The sequence below is a fragment of the Hemitrygon akajei genome, chromosome 11, assembly GCF_048418815.1.
Source record: "Hemitrygon akajei chromosome 11, sHemAka1.3, whole genome shotgun sequence".
Classification (NCBI taxonomy): Eukaryota; Metazoa; Chordata; class Chondrichthyes; order Myliobatiformes; family Dasyatidae; genus Hemitrygon; species Hemitrygon akajei.
This window is the reverse complement of record NC_133134.1, coordinates 41,037,727-41,053,822: the sequence shown is the minus strand read 5'-3', so window position 1 is coordinate 41,053,822 and position 16,096 is coordinate 41,037,727. Positions and strand designations below refer to the sequence as shown.

General features: G+C 40.7%; 1 protein-coding gene across 2 annotated transcripts in view; it reads right to left on the bottom strand.

Annotated features, from left to right (window-relative positions):
• Window positions 1–16,096, bottom strand: part of LOC140735520 (putative sodium-coupled neutral amino acid transporter 10) — a 260,330-nt gene that overhangs the window by 223,386 nt on the left and 20,848 nt on the right. Inside the window, exon 3 of one of the 2 annotated variants that reach the window (XR_012100763.1) lies at window positions 10,909–11,951. The exons of the other annotated variant lie outside the window; for it this stretch is intronic. The gene's annotated coding sequence lies outside the window, so the exon portion shown is untranslated. Of the gene's footprint in view, window positions 1–10,908; window positions 11,952–16,096 lie in introns of those variants that run through there. 2 annotated transcript variants of the gene reach the window in all.

Below are 16,096 nucleotides of genomic sequence, written 5' to 3'. Positions count from 1 at the left end.
ACTTTATTCTTATCTTTGCAATAGTGAGCAAATCTAAACCTGAAGCAAAATGCAAAGACCCAGCTGAATATCACAAGGTGGTCCATGAGTGGTCTATGTCTAAATAAATTAACGGTGTCTTTGGTCATTTCAAGACAGGCAGCTGTTTTCTATTAGCAAAGAACATTGGAAAACTGATAACACAATGAGGACGCATAATAAATTTTCCCCTCAACTGACAAGTTGCTATCTAGTTTTGGGTAATGTGCTTGATTAAAACTCATGGAAGAGAGGGATTTATTGAACCATTTCATAATTACGTGACTGTTTCAAAACCTATGGCATTCACTGGTGACCAGGATCACGCAGGCATGCTTCCCTTACTAAAACACAGCTCTCTCACATTTTGTGACAGATTATTTGTTTGCTCCCACACATATTGCTGTGATGTCATATTCCCAAAAGTGTTGAGTAATTGTGTGATGGTTCATTAAGCAATAACTTCTGTTTTGTTGAGAATGTGCTAGATAATAAACAGTCTTGTGTTTAATAAAACCTAAAGTTACTATCTGAAAGCCTACATTTGGATTGTACATTTAAGCAGTTAAGTGTCACACATACCCTGACTCCTGTTGCTGGAGTTAATATTAGAGATAATCTTGATTGCCATTATGCTAATTTATTACATTCAACAATTCATAGGGGGATGCTCGTGCAACCATATAAATACCTAGATATTAATTTAAATAAATGTTTATTGCACACAGTTTTTGTAATAATGACTTGTAATATGAAAACTTGAAGTACCAGCAAGAAATAGTTACGTTTCAAACCAAAGCTGCAATACCAACCGTCCTCTCTCCTGCCACTCATTCCCAAACAGTTCTATGATAACATAAAGCAGTAGTATGTTAAATAAAATATTGCAATCCACAATAGAAATATATGCATTTACATCACTGGAGATATTTAAAACCACTCTGGGAAACGACACAAAAGCTACTTGAAATCAGTATATCCTCACCTCCTTCAGACTGACACTGAAAACCTGCATCATTTCTATGATGGATTGTGGTGCTTGTGTAGCTCTGATACACAGGGGAGCTTCAACATTAATGGTAATGATGGTTATGAAAGCAGTTTGCTTGATTGACATCCCATCCACCATCTCAAACATGCACTCCTCCGAAACCACCACAGTGCAAAACTTCAACAAAATACACTACAGCAACTTGCTTCCTTGACACCACCTTCTCTACCAATGATCCCTGTCACATTTTGAATGATTAAATTAATGTCTAGGTCACGTACTATTTTGCTTTCGTTATATCTTGCTGTTCTTTGCAGTCCTTGGCCCCAAATCCTGAAAGTCCATAAGACAAGCTTCAGCCAAAGTATGATAGCAATTGATAACTAGATAGATAGATAGATAGATACTTTATTCATCCCCATGGGGAAATTCAACTTTTTTCCAATGTCCCATACACTTGTTGTAGCAAAACTAATTACATACAGTACTTAACTCAGTAAAAAATATGATATGCATCTAAATCACTATCTCAAAAAGCATTAATAATAGCTTTTAAAAAGTTCTTAAGTCCTGGCGGTAGAATTGTAAAGCCTAATGGCATTGGGGAGTATTGACCTCTTCATCCTGTCTGAGGAGCATTGCATCGATAGTAACCTGTCGCTACCAATGACTCTCCCAAGTACAATTAAGCCTTGGTAATAAATGCTGCCTTTGCCAGTCACACACTCAAGCCCCAACAAAATAAAAGCAATTTAACCCACGACTCATTTTGTAGGCCAAGATTGAATGTTGCATATTGGTGAGAATCATAGATCAGTCATAGTCAAAGGGATTGGTTCTGAGATGCTGACGAACTCGTGATTATGTCATAGCAATAACGTATGAAAGCATTTATATAATTACGCAATTCACATCATAAAATATTTAATAAGAGGGCAAGATTCTATCAAGAGGGATTAAGTGGCAAAATGAGCATCACAAAACCCATAGCACAGCGTACATTGCTGTAGCAAACACTAATTTGATTATTCCCTACATAATTCCATTCATTAAGTGTCCACCGAAGGAAATTCTGCCCACTTCATCTTCTATCGGTTTTTCCACATCTATGTCTGGTAATCGTTACCACACAAAATGCCCACAAATGTATCAGTCTATCTGTGCATACTGTGTTTTGGGTAAGTCTGATTTTTTTTCTCTCTGCAAGCGTAAGTCACCACTATAAATAAAACCAACTTAAGCAAAACTGCTAAAACAAAGCCAAAGCTCTGATGACCGTGTGGTTAAAGGGTTCTTCCTGAAATCCAACGGGGATTCCTCGTGCAGGTTCAAACCCCCCTCTAAGAGCTCACACTATAAACAACAGGACCGAACGGTCCACTAACACTTCAAATTTTTGTGGGGTGGGGAGGTGTCATGGTAGATTAGCGATTGGTTCGGCGCTGTTATACCACAGAGTTCAATTCCAGCATCCCCCGTACGAAATGTGTCTTCTTCCAAGTGTGGGTTTCCTCTGGGAGCTCCGGTTTTCTCCCACAGTCCAAAGACGTATGGTCAGTTGGTTAATCAGTGGTTGTAAACTGTCCTGTGATTAGGATAGGGTTAAACAGGTGGGTTGTTAGGTGGCTCAGCTCACTGGTCCCAGGACGGCCTACTCCATGCTGTATCTATAAAATTAACACTCATATCTGCCTGACTAAGGGATGCACATTTTCTCCCCATGGTCTGAATCCATTAGGATACAAGTTGTGCTTATTACAAGAAAAGACTCGTATTTATAAACTACTCTTCATAACAATGGAAAGTTCTCCACAGCCAGTCAATTACTTTAACTTTGTTGTTTTAGCAGAAATCCAGCAGTCAATTATCCACACTGCAAGAACCGACAAAGAGCATTCTGATGAACACCAGTTACGTTTATTGGTGATATTATCATGTCAGCCTGCTACTGGAAGAATTATATACTTTTCTTCATTAAGTTGTCATGGGATATATTTACGACCTGCATACCTCAACATCCTGTCCAATGAGGCATTTCAAGCCAAAGGTTCACACCCCTGAGAGTCGCCTTTAAGCCAAACTCCCTCATGTAGGTTTCTGAAAATCTTACTGGAAATTTTGGAAATCCTACACGAATATTTCGTTTTTGTGTTTCCATTTTTTCCTCCCTCCCTTTTACCCTCCCTGTCTGTCCAAGGGATGCGTTCACCATCAGTGAGTACAGCTTTAAAGTTTTCTGTCTCAGTGATATTCTGAACAAACTTATTGTAGTCCCAAATAATTGAGTACATCATGCAATTATTAGTAAAAATATATATACAGCAAGATGGGGTTATTTTTCTCCATTTAAAACATAGGTATTTTCAGAAGAATGGAAAGATTTTTAAACACACAAGTCATTCTTTTTTCTTAACGTCTACCTACAATACTGATCTTCTTATCAAACCCCATTCCTTATGATAGACTTATCTCGTAGCATCATTCTTGAAGATGCATCTCAGACTCCCCCTGAAATGGCCCATACAGAGGACGAGTGTCTAATGGCAGATCCAGTGAGTCCAGGCCCTTAGTAACTAAGAGCTACTTAGCTAAGGATAGAAGAGAATGGATTTGAGCCTGAGAAAAGAGGTTGTGGGAATTTAGTGGGTTATTGTTATGGCTAAGGAAGGGGACAGAGCAGCAATAGACCAGGTTGTTGTGGAAAAACAAAGAAGGACAAACTAGTTTTTTATTCTAAAAGAGATAGACAGTATCTGTCAAACTAGCACTTTTAAGACTTCCTCACTCTGATTTCCAAGGCCAATTGGATAATGAGAAGATACATAATCAATTCAAAGGTATTCCCATACTCCATTCATAGGTGGAGGTGTGCATAAAGTCTCCTCTTTTCTGTCTGATTCAATGATACAATGTTTGCCATTTGCTTACTTTGTTCACCTGATTCTCTGACTCCAGTGTCTGCAGGTATGGGCACCACAATCTAAATGAACAAATTTGACATCGACCATCGACGTTATAATCTGAAAAATCCTCTCCTCCCCCCCCCCCCCCCCCCAGAAATAGCACTTCCATGGATAATAACATACTGTACTTGCTATCCTAAAAATACCAGTATCATTTTCAGTATGCTCACTGAGGTAAGATTACAGTATCTGGGTAATCCAGGATACTTCACCTAACTGCCTGTTTTATCTTTGACCCTAGTCAGTGACTATGAATAGGTTATATGATCAGAGAAGACAGCTAAAGAGAATACATATCACCTAGCCAATGTCCACACAAAATTCAAAAATACTAGCTGCATCAGGAATGTGAACATGGCCATCTTTTTTCTCTGACAAAACCTTATGTTGCCAACTTCTTCCTACTAAAGTTGCAATGATTAATTTGGCAAATATTTGGATCCTCTCCAAACCATATGTCTGATCTTTTGCATAATCTATGAAATTCACCGGGAATCCTGAAACAATATGAACATTTAAAATATATTTTTGAACATCTGTTTCTTTTTTTTTCATTCTCTCCTATGAATGAGAGCACCCAGACAATCAGTTCAGTCACGTCACCTTTGATCTGTCTTATTCTTACATTGGGAAGCTGCTGCTTTCAGCACCAGGAGTGGAATGTGTCTTATGCCTGGCCGTGCAAAGCAGTGTATGGGCGTTGTATGTTCTGAGGTGTCATAGTTCATTGTCAACACCAAATTGAAATTCCCTCGGGAGAAGAGTAGATATCCTGCATGTGTCCAGGGCAATATTCTCTTCTCCATTAATACCCACTCGCGTAGTAATCTATGACCTTCAAAAGCATTAACGTGTGGGTAAGGGTTTTCTCCCAGCTTTTAGTGTTACAAGTCACATTAGAAGACTGGCCTTTGGGGCCCGGGACTGAAGGGCTTTACAGTCATTAAAGAAATGTTTACAACATGAGAAACACACCAAACATTCACCCAGCAACCTCACCGACACCTACATGGTCATCGCTATCATCTGCTTTAGTGTTAAGACACAAATGACTGTGGATGCTGGAATCCGTAGCAACTCACAAAAGCTGGAGAACTCAGAGGGTCAGACCGCATCTATGGCGGGGAATGTACAGTCGACATTTCAGGTCGAAACACTTTATCTGATCTGGGGCCTCAACACTTATCCACTAAATGTTTTTAAGCTGTCCAACAACTCCTTCTTCTTAATATTGACATTGATCATGAATCTACCCCAAGCTAATCTCACCATCATCCATGTTTAGTGTTGATGAAAAGTGCACATTAAGGATCTCACCCATTCCTCTGGCTCTATGCATAAAACACTTCATGTGTCCTTGGGTAGACCTACCCTTTACCTAACTACCTTCTTGCTGCTCATATATGCACAGTGCCCTGAAAAAGTTTTCAGCCCTCACAACTATTTTCACATTTTACTCTCACTTTCTAAACTTAAAATATATTGAAGTAGGTTTTTTGAGCTGACCTACAAAACATTGTGCATCACTTCAAATCAAAAGAAAAATTCCAAAACCTGTCAACAATTTGTTAAAAATTAAAAACCAAAATTGTGAGGCTGAAAAAGTATCCACCCTCTTTATAATAACCACGTTAAATTTTCTCATGTGCAATACTATATATTACCTTACCAACTCACCCAATTTGTTGATGCAGAAAATTGGAGGATCACCTGTTTTCAATTAATTCATAAGAATAAATAGCCCCTTTTCTGGTAAGCTCCAACAGTATGGTAGATTTTCAATAGAACAAACATAAATTAAGACAAAAGAGCATTCAAGACAAGTGGAGGAAATGACAATAGAGAAGCTCAGATCTGGGGAAGGGTACAAAACCATCTCAAAGGCACTGAACATACCTCAGAGTTCAGTGCGGTCCATCGTGAGAAGTGGAAAGAACAGCCACGCTGCTCAGGTCAAGCTGCCCTCCTAAACTTAGTCCCCAGAAAAGAACAAAACTTGTAAGGGAGGCTACTGTGATGCCAACAGTCACTCCAAGTGTGCTGCAGGAGTCAGTGGCTGCAACTGCAGATGAAGTTTATGGCTCCACAATCTCTAAGGACTTGCACAAAAGGGTATTTTTGGAAGAGTGGCAAGGAAGAAGCCCTGGCTATAAAAAACATATCCTTGCCCATGAAGACTTTGCAAAGCATCACTTAGAAGATACTGTAAAGACGTGGAAGAAGGTCATGTAGTCAGCTGGGACTGAAGTGGAACTTTTTGGCCTCAAGACTTAGCGGTACATATGATGTAAAACTAATACTGCTCATTGGCCAGTAAACACCATCTCTACTGTAAAATATGGTGGAGGTAGCATCATGCCATGGGGTTACGTTTCAGCAGCACAGGCTGGAAATCTGGTCAGGATTGGTGGGAAGATGAATGCTACTAAATACAGAGAGATCCTGGATAAAAACCTGTTAGCCCCTGCCAGAAAGTTTAAACCGGGGAGGATGTTCCTCTTTCAGCAGGAACATTTTCCACACTGCTAAAGCAACCATGGAGTGGCTTCAAATGAAGAAAATTTATGTCCCTGAGTGGCCCAGTCGGAGTCCTGACCTTAACCCGATTGGATATCTCTGGCAAGACCTCAAGATTGCTGTCCACTGCCGCCTGGCACAGCTTGAGTAATTTTGCAAGGGTGAACGGGCAAATCTTACTCCATCACATTTTGCAAATAGGGACTTATACAAATATATTTCTGGCTGTAATAGCTGTGAGAGGTGGTTCAGCTAAGTACTGAGCAAAGAGGGATGAATACTTTTGAGCTGCTGACATTTCAGTTTTTGAATATTTAGTTTTTCATTTTTAGTTTTTACAATTTTCCCTGTTTTTGTGGTCTACTGTAAAAAAAAAAGGAGCACGTGATTCACAAATAAAAATTCTCCTTGGTTGTCATACTCATTTATGTGAACAAAGGTTTGGGGCTGAAAATTTTTACAGGGCATTGTATAAAATGCTCTGGAATTCACTTAATCCTCTTTAGCAAAGAGATTTCATCCCCCCATTTAGCTCTCCTTAATTGGTTGTCTATCTTCTTTCCTGCTTCATTTATATTCCTCAAGGGTCTTGCCTGATTTCAGCTTCTTAAATCTTACATACAGTATACTTAATTTTTTTTATTTTCACTGAACTTACAACACCTCTTGTCACCTAAAATACCCTCACATTTCCATCCTTATCTTTTATCATCACAGAAGGATGTTAGTCCTGAACTCTAATTAGCTCCCACAGATTAAATGTGAATTAACCCTGAAACAGCCAAACTACTTTCTACAGTTCCTGTCTAATGCTGTTGTAATTATCCATTCACTGATGGGCCAGTCTTATCTTTATCTATAACTATCCAAAAACTTACATAATTATGGTCACTGTTCCCAGAATGCTCCCCACTGGAACTTCAGTTCAGGGATAAGTATCCCTTCAGTAAAGAGATAAGTATCAGTCGCTACACTGGTCCATCAAAGTGCACCAATCTAGAATAGCAAACAGATCTATGCTGGATCTTGCTTACAAATGTGAAGAGTTCTGAACAGAGCCATTGACAATTGGCAAGAAAACGCAGTCACAAAAATTGGCCTAACAGCCCATTTGAAAAATGTTACCTCACATGTCACACCAATCAATATATTACTTCTTTGTGAGATTTCTTATTGTACCAAATCTAAGGTCCCATTGAGTTTAAGGAAGATTATGGGAGTGTGTACACCATGCAGAGGGAAAATATTTGTAAAACATGTCTGTTTAATATTCTAAATTGTTAATAAGTTCTATTTTTGTAAAAATTTACTTCATTTTAATTGATAATAAATGCTTCTGAATACCAGAAATATTTAAAAAGTAAAAATCCTTCATTACTGATAAAACTGGAGCGGGGGCTTTGCCAAGTGGCAAAGCTTATCAAGGGTGTTTTTGGGCCAGGATTTCTTCAGTGCTTCATGGAAGGCCTGCCCCTGTTCAGGCCCCATTTCTGGAATCTTAAACATTTCAAGCCACCACAGTGGGGCCTCTGAACTCAGACTAGTAAAGTACAGGTGTGAGACCATGTGTGATGATTGTTGACAGCAGAACTGGATAAGTAAAATTTAGCCTAACATCCTATTTGAAAAAAAAACTACCTCACACAGCACAGGGCCCATTCAGTACTGTACTGCAGGCCCAACCTTGACATTGTGAACAGATCCTTGAAGAGATTTCAATGTAAAACCTTTTGATTCAGAACCAAGAATGCTACTAAATGAGTGAAGAATTTCATTTTATCTTTTAAATATTGAGGCAACTTTAAAACCTGTTGTTAAGGCCATGTGAAAAGCAAGATGCCCCTCACTGTGGTCTTTCTGTTAAAGGCACTATTCCGCTGCTTCACACACAGAATACTGGTGGAGCTCGGCAGGTCAGGCAGCATCTATGGAGGGAAATAAACAGTTGACATTTTGTGCCAGGAAGGATTGGGAAGGTGGTGAGGGGGTGTTCAAGGTGAGGTGAGGCCAAGTGAGAGGAAGAAGGATGGGTGGGGGAGAGGTGATAATTGGAAGAGGTAAAGCACTAAAGAAGAAGATATCTTATAGGAGAGAAAATTGGACCATTGAATTAAAGGGAAGGATGCGCAGAACCAGAGGGAGGTGATGGGCAGGTCATAAGAGTGGGGGGAGGACAAGAGAAGGGATAAACAAAATAGTGGGGTGGGGGGGGGGGTGAACAGAGAAATGAAGTTACCAGAAGTTAGAGAAATCATTGCTGATGCCATCAGTCTCCAACCTGATTCTCTAAAGTCTAGTCTGTTTCATCCCTTCCAACACCCTCTGTTCTCACCCCAAACTCTTTTTTTCTCTCACCATGTTTCTGAACACTATCTGTTGGCTTATGTTGGAACATGCAAATGCAGATGAGGTTAACACTGAAGAACTGAAGAGCAATAGCTCATAGACACTCAAAATTCAAAGTACATTATCATTATACAACCTTGAAATTTGTCTCCTTACAGACAGCCACAAACAAAGAAACCCCCCAAATACCATATATATATAAGAAGTCTGTCTAACACCCAAAGTGCAGAAAATAAAAAACACATGATGCCCATAAAAAAGGAATAAAATAACCCATAAAAATGAAGACCGTTGAACACCCAACGTGCAATGAAAAAAACATCATGCAAACTGTAACTGCAAGCAAATAATCATAATTGAAGTCTGTAAAGAGAGTTCCTTGGTTCAGTGCAGAGTCAAGTAAACCTCATGGAGCAGAGATCTGAACTAGCTCATACCTCACCTCAGGCTCCGACCACCCTAACTAACCTTTTCAATCTGGCCCAGTGCTTAAATCTCTATCCGAACCACAGGTTCTGCTGTTTGGATATGCCAGACTTTGCTGGCTCAATTCGGCCTGTAAATCTCTGTCTGAACATCGTGTTCAGTCACATAAATATGCTCTGGGGCCTGGACCCAGCAGCTTCAGTTTCACCTGAGCCCAACTTCTCACACTCTCGGCGATGGGCCCACCACTTCGCCTTGCCTTGGCTCTGCCACATCAAATTGCCTCCATATCCAAAGGGAAGATATAGACTATTACTTGTAATGATCGTTTGCCAGAAAACGTGTGGTTAACAAAGTATTTAGATGCTATCTTTGTTTCGCTAGCAAAGTCGCTGAGGTTCACCAGCGCCATCTTAAACTGGAACCTGCCTAAATTCACTCATAGGAAATGGTCAATGAGGTCTCAGTACCAGAATACAGCCAGTATGCAGTGAAACAGATACATGAAATATCACTGGACAACTATAGTGAAAGAGTAGACTTGTATTCACATACCACCTTCCGTGACCTTACCATACCCAGGAAAACATTACAGTCTCTGAGGTACTTAGACAGTGTGAGAAAGAAAAGAGAACTACTTGTCTCATTTGCTAGCCTGACACACACCCCAACACTGCTGGGATAATTAGAGATACACTGCGGCTCTTAAATCACAGCAATTCAACTTATGAAAAGGAAAATAGGAAGATAGTAAAAAAGGTACGAGAACTATGCCCTTATAAAACAAGTCAAGCACATTTCACATTTGAATGTCTACTTAATGACAAGGGAGCCATCTTATCATTCGCTCTACTGATGGCCAATCCTCCCCTTTAAATGATGAGAGATCTGTGCTTCAGTTTTTAGCACACATATCAATCTGTGTCTGGATGATCTTAATTCATCCAATTTATCTTTGGCCAGACTATTAATAGCTGGATTAATATTACTGTGTGATTTATCTACAGGATCCTCATTGGGCCGGCTCCATCTCAATACCAGCACAAGCCCTTCCCCATTGGCCAACTGATCTTTTAATTTTTTTTTGAAACAGCTATTTGTTTGTTGCAATTCAAGCAAAGTTTTGAAAGAGCTCTCCCACAGGAATTTAAACAACAGAACCAATTCAGCTTGCAGATTTATATTAATGAAGTATCTTGAAGTATTTATATTACCTTTTAATGTTGATTTGATGGGGGTCAAAGGCGGTTGCAGGAGGCTTATATGGAGCATGAATGCTAACATAAAGCATATGGATCAAATGAGAGTGGCGTAGCTAGACTCTGTGTTGTTCTAATCCGTAGGGTTTCTGACTGTCCACAACCAATTGTTGCAAATTAATGTACTCAAAGATCCAGGATTGCATGCTGCTAGTCAATCTTAAATGAACTGCATTTTATATAAAGGACCAACAAGGAAGAAATATCATATAAGGCCACTGTCTAATCCTTTATAATGGTTACTTGCATGTGTGCAGCTAAGAAAGTTCCTAACATTTATGACAGAACTGTACTTATTGGCTAGAATTTACATTTGTCTAATGCTAGTACGTCCAGTATATAAAATGCAATATTTAATTTTGGTACAAAGGGATTATATATAATAGTATTGAGTGAGATCCCACAATGCAAGTGCAGGCATTGGGGGTTTGTTTATTAACGGTCCACGTATAAAGCAGCATGCTGTCAGAGGCATGTGATCTTCCTAACTGCTCTAATGCAAAACCTGCCATGTTTCACAGTGGGATCTGAGACTCTGCAACGCGAGCAGCAAGCACTGCCAGCAGACTGATAGTGGCTGCACGGTAACTGCCTATGATGCACACGAGATTTTTGTAATCTTCCAGGGCGAAAATTTAAACTAAACCTCTGGCAATCTACTAAACTGCATTTTCACCTCTTCATTATTAATTTAGTAATGACCATTGATCTCCTTAACTTCCCAGTCTTATGCCTTTGAGTTCCAAGTATACTGATTTAAGCATTCCTCATTCTTTATTCTAAACTCAGGTACACAGTCCAATACTAATTATTTTGAGTCCCAATGGTGCCCAAAACATCAGCGATCCCACTGCCTCCACAGATGCTGCCTGACCTGCTCAGTTCCTCCAGCAGTTTCTTTTTTTTCTTGCTCAGTTTCTAGGTCCTACATTCTCTTGGGTCTCCAATTATTTCTTACCAACAAATTAAAACTCTGGATTTCATTGGGCCACACAATTGAGTGGGATACACATAATGCACCCACTGGGTGCATGAGTTAAGAGGTGCCTTGTTTTGGTCCAGTGTCCATTTGAAATGGTTTGCGTATCAGTGAAGGCAATATCTTTCACTGATCAGTGCAATCAGACACAATTAACTTTTTAATTTGCTTCAGTGGATGTTTCTGGACGGCCAGATTCTGGGGTGCCATGGTTAGCACGATGCTATTACAGTGTCAGAGTTAGGAGTTCAGTCCCAGCTTCCTCTGTAAGAGTTTTCACATCCTCCCCGTGAAATGCATCGGTTTCCTCCATGTGGTCCAGTTTCCTCCCACAGTTCCAAGACATACTGGTTAATGGGTTAATTGGTGACTGTCAATTGTCTTGTGACTAGGCTCGGGTTAAATCGGTTGCTGGCGGTGTAGCTCAAAGGACTGGAAGGGCCACAGTACCTCTAAATTAAAAAAATGAGATTTGATTAATACAACTGAAAATCTCAAAAACAAACAAGCCTTTCACCACCTGCGATGATAATTGACTGAACAGTGCTTTACGAAACTACACAGCATGATTGCCAAATCAGTTAATTCACAGTGGAAAACTTCTTAGGAGAGAACAAAAATAGTTTAATGCATTTAAAGGTGCCCTTGCATCTGAAAGAAGCCCTCCTGAAGACCTGTAAATGGAGCATTTAGCGGCAATTTGCTACAGAGATTAATTCAACCTCGGGGTATGTATGGACAGTTTCTAGTGTGTGTGGGTGTTTAAATCCTTTGCAAAGATCCTGGAACCCTTCTTGGATGAAAGTCTTCTGTATTAGAATTACTGTGGACAATCCACTGCCTTGTCTAAATTTAACTTAACTGTACTGGATAGCAGTCAGCACAAAACCCTGCCTATCGAACAGCCCACTGGCTGTGGCTTCAATCTTTCAGTTTATGCTGTGGGGGTGGCGCGTTGTTGGAGGTAGTACCCTGCTGAAGGTGTTACCAAGGGATGCCCAGGCGCACCTTCACTCTGATGGGCGACTTTGAAAGATATTCCAGCACTATTTGAAGTTAAGTGGAGGATCTCTCAACACTATCGGTCAGGTAGCACCTCTAAGCACAAGCATACTATCTGTAAGTTATCACTTTGACGTTTATGGGAGGTTGCTGCGTACAATTTATCTGCAGTGTTTCCTACAGTTACATAATGACTACACTGTAAGCACAAAACAGTCGTGATACAGGGTTTCAACCTGTACCATTGACAGTTCATTTCCACCCACGGTCACTGTCTGACCTGCTGAGTTGCATCACAAGCACACTTGATTAGCTGGAAAAAAAGTTTGTTGTGAAAGCCGATATAGAAAGTCTTTCTGTCTTCTATCGACCTCATTGAGATACCTTGCTGTAGATCTTGAACCTTTGACTACCCTACCGTTTATCTGTGGTCCAATGTTTCATTAGGAATGGAGGCCCTTGAACCAGGGTTTGAGCTCACTCTTTGCAACAGCGATCACAGATGTCTACCAAGCAAGATGCATTTGCTTGAGATCATCTACTACCACTCTCTGCCACCTAGGCAAACAGTGTGGTCACACTCACATCATTAAACCAAGTACTAGGGCACTGAAAACTGATACCATATTAATGGGACAACATAAATGTAAATTGGTATTGTTGTGTGGTTACTGGGTAAGTCACTGTTCCCTGCTCCCCTAAGAATTTTTTTTGGGAAATATAAATTAGGGCGGGAGTTTAAAATCAAGAAAATGAAATCAAAAGCTGTAAACAAATAAACACAAGAGGTTCTGCACATGCTTGAAATCCAGAGTAATGCATACAAAATGCTGGAGGAACTCAGCAGGCCAGGCAGCATCAATTGAACTATACAACCATAGAACCATAGAACACTACAGCACAGTACAGGCCCTTCAACCCTCCATGTTCTGCCCACCCATATAATCCTTTAAAAAAAAGTACTAAACCCACACTACCCCATAACCCTCTATTTTTCTTTCATCCATGTGCCTGTCCAAGAGGCTCTTAAATACCCCTAATGATTTAGCCTCCACCACCATCCCTGGCAAGTCATTCCAGGCACTCACAACCCTCTGTGTAAAAAACTTAACCCTGATGTCTCCCCTAAACTTCCCTCCCTTAATTTTGTACATATGCCCTCCGGTGTTTGCTATTGGTGCTCTGGGAAACAGGTACTGACTATCCACCCTATCTATGCCTCTCATAATCTTGTAGACCTCTATCAAGTCCCCTCTCATTCTTCTACGCTCCAAAGAGAAAAGTCCCAGCTCTGCTATGAAATGAAAGCAGTCGACGACTCGGCCTGAGACCCTTCACCAGAAACTCTCAGCCTAAAACGTCGACTGTTTTCATTTCCATAGATGCTGCCTGACCTGCTGAGTTCCTCCAGCATTTTGTATGTGCTAACGTAAATAAATAATTGTTTATGAAGGAAACCTCCTCAGTGTGAAACACAGAACATTCGCTGGTGTCCGGTTACTTCCATAATTTGGTTTTATAATTTCATCCACAGTGAGAACACTTTCCTAAGGACATGTTCTGTACTTAGATGCCCAGCCTAACTGTCAGCCACTGAGGGCTCATTAGAAGCAGCCCTTTGTTGCCAATCGATGCTGTCACACCATTTGGTTTCTTTGGATTAATTCACAATGTAGATGAATATTTCAATGATGATGACTAATGCTAAGTACAAGAAATGATGAACAGGAAGCCAGCTCTGGGAACCAGATACTGAAAGGATGCTGTGCGGAGTAGCCAGCAGCAAGCAGTGGGACGTGACAATTTGCTTTTAAAAGCCTGCTAATGAGCTTCCCACAGCAATCAACAGCTGCTCTTAGCCAGAGGAAGGCGCACACTTTGATTTTTTTTTAATCCTTAGTAGAAGAAATTATTTTTTAAAAGTTAATAATATAAAACAACCATTGCAGTAATGTTCAGCACATCATACTTTGTCTGTAGATAGAAACCAAAATGGAGTCACTAAATAAATCAGGTTTGTAACATGCTTAATATTGCAAACTTGATTCTGTTGGAATAAACAGAACTGCTCTGTTGACTATTGTTTGTTTCATATGGTCCAGCTCCAGAGCTACAGTGGATATAAATGAAGCCAGATCATTGATGTTCGGGAAACAACTGGCCCACTACTTCCTGTAATATTCCTGCAATTCCTGTAACTGCTTTTAAGTGAACTTGCTTTACTGCCTAGATTCAGAGAAGCATAGAGTACAAAAGGAGTCCCATCAAGCCTGTGCTGGCTCTTTGAAACTGCTATCCAATTAGTCCCAATGCCCTTTCCCCATAGCCATGCAATTTTTTTCCCTTTTCAAGTATTTATCCAATTCCCTTTTGAAATGTACTAATCTACTTCCATCAGCCTTTCAGGCAGAGCATTCTAGACCGTGAATAACAATCCCCCTCGTCTCTCCCTATTAGGAAATCAGGCATGCTGATCCTTGATAACCGAGTCTATAATGGAAAAGGGGATATTTCACATCCAGTCCCTGGTCTGTGCTGAATAAGCCACTCTCATCTGGGCTATTTATAGGGCCTAGTCGTTGGTCTTAGTCCCCCAGAATTAGATATGAGAAGCATCAGGTAAAGGTCAGAGTTCACCGACCTCTCTGCCTTGTTGACACGTGTGGATGTCAGGCAAAGACAAAAAGCTTCAGCAAGGTACCAGAAGGCATCAGGTCCCAGTGGAGCTGGAAATCAGCTCAATCTAGTCATCCTATTTTTAAAATTCTCATTCTGCTTTTCTCTCATTTTCCCTTATGATTCGACTTCTCTGACCTCCTCCAGATTTGTTCACTCCCACTCTCTCATTCAAGAACTGAATTCATCCCCTAAGCTCGGGGGGGGGGGGGGGAGGTCCCTGAACCTATATATTTTTCTTTTGAGATACAGCGCAGAATAGGTCCTTCCAGCCCTTTGAGCCAGGCTGCCAAGCAACCCCTCCATTTTAATCCCAGTCTAATCAAGAGGCAATTTACAATGACCAATCAACCCACCAAGCGGTATGTACGTCTTTGGACTGTGGGAGGAAACTGGAGCACCTGGAGGAAACCTTCGCGATCACAGGCAGAGCGCACAAACTCCTTACAGTCAGTGGTGGGAGAGTATCTCTCTCTCCTTCTGCCCTTCTTTACAGCAAGTCTTAATATCTGATATACCGATCAAGCCTTGGGTCATCTCGTAATATGGACTGATGTCAAACCTTGCTTGATAGGACTCCTGTGAGATTTGTTTAGTTTACAGCATGGAACAGGCCCTTCCGGCCTAACAAGCCTTGCCACCCAGCAACCCATCTATGCTGCACTTAACCCTAGCCTGATCACAGGACATTTTACGATGGCCAATTAACCTGCTAACAAGTACATCTTTAGACTGCGGGAGGAAAGCAGAGCACCCGGAGGAAACCCATGCAGTCATGTGGAGAACTTACCAACTCCTTACAGAAGGCACTGGATCTGAATTTCGAACTATGGCGCCCAAAGTTGCAGCACCGTCGCGCTAACCGCTACGCTAGGTGGCACCCCTGTTCGGCTATTCGGCTACATTAAAGGTGAAAATT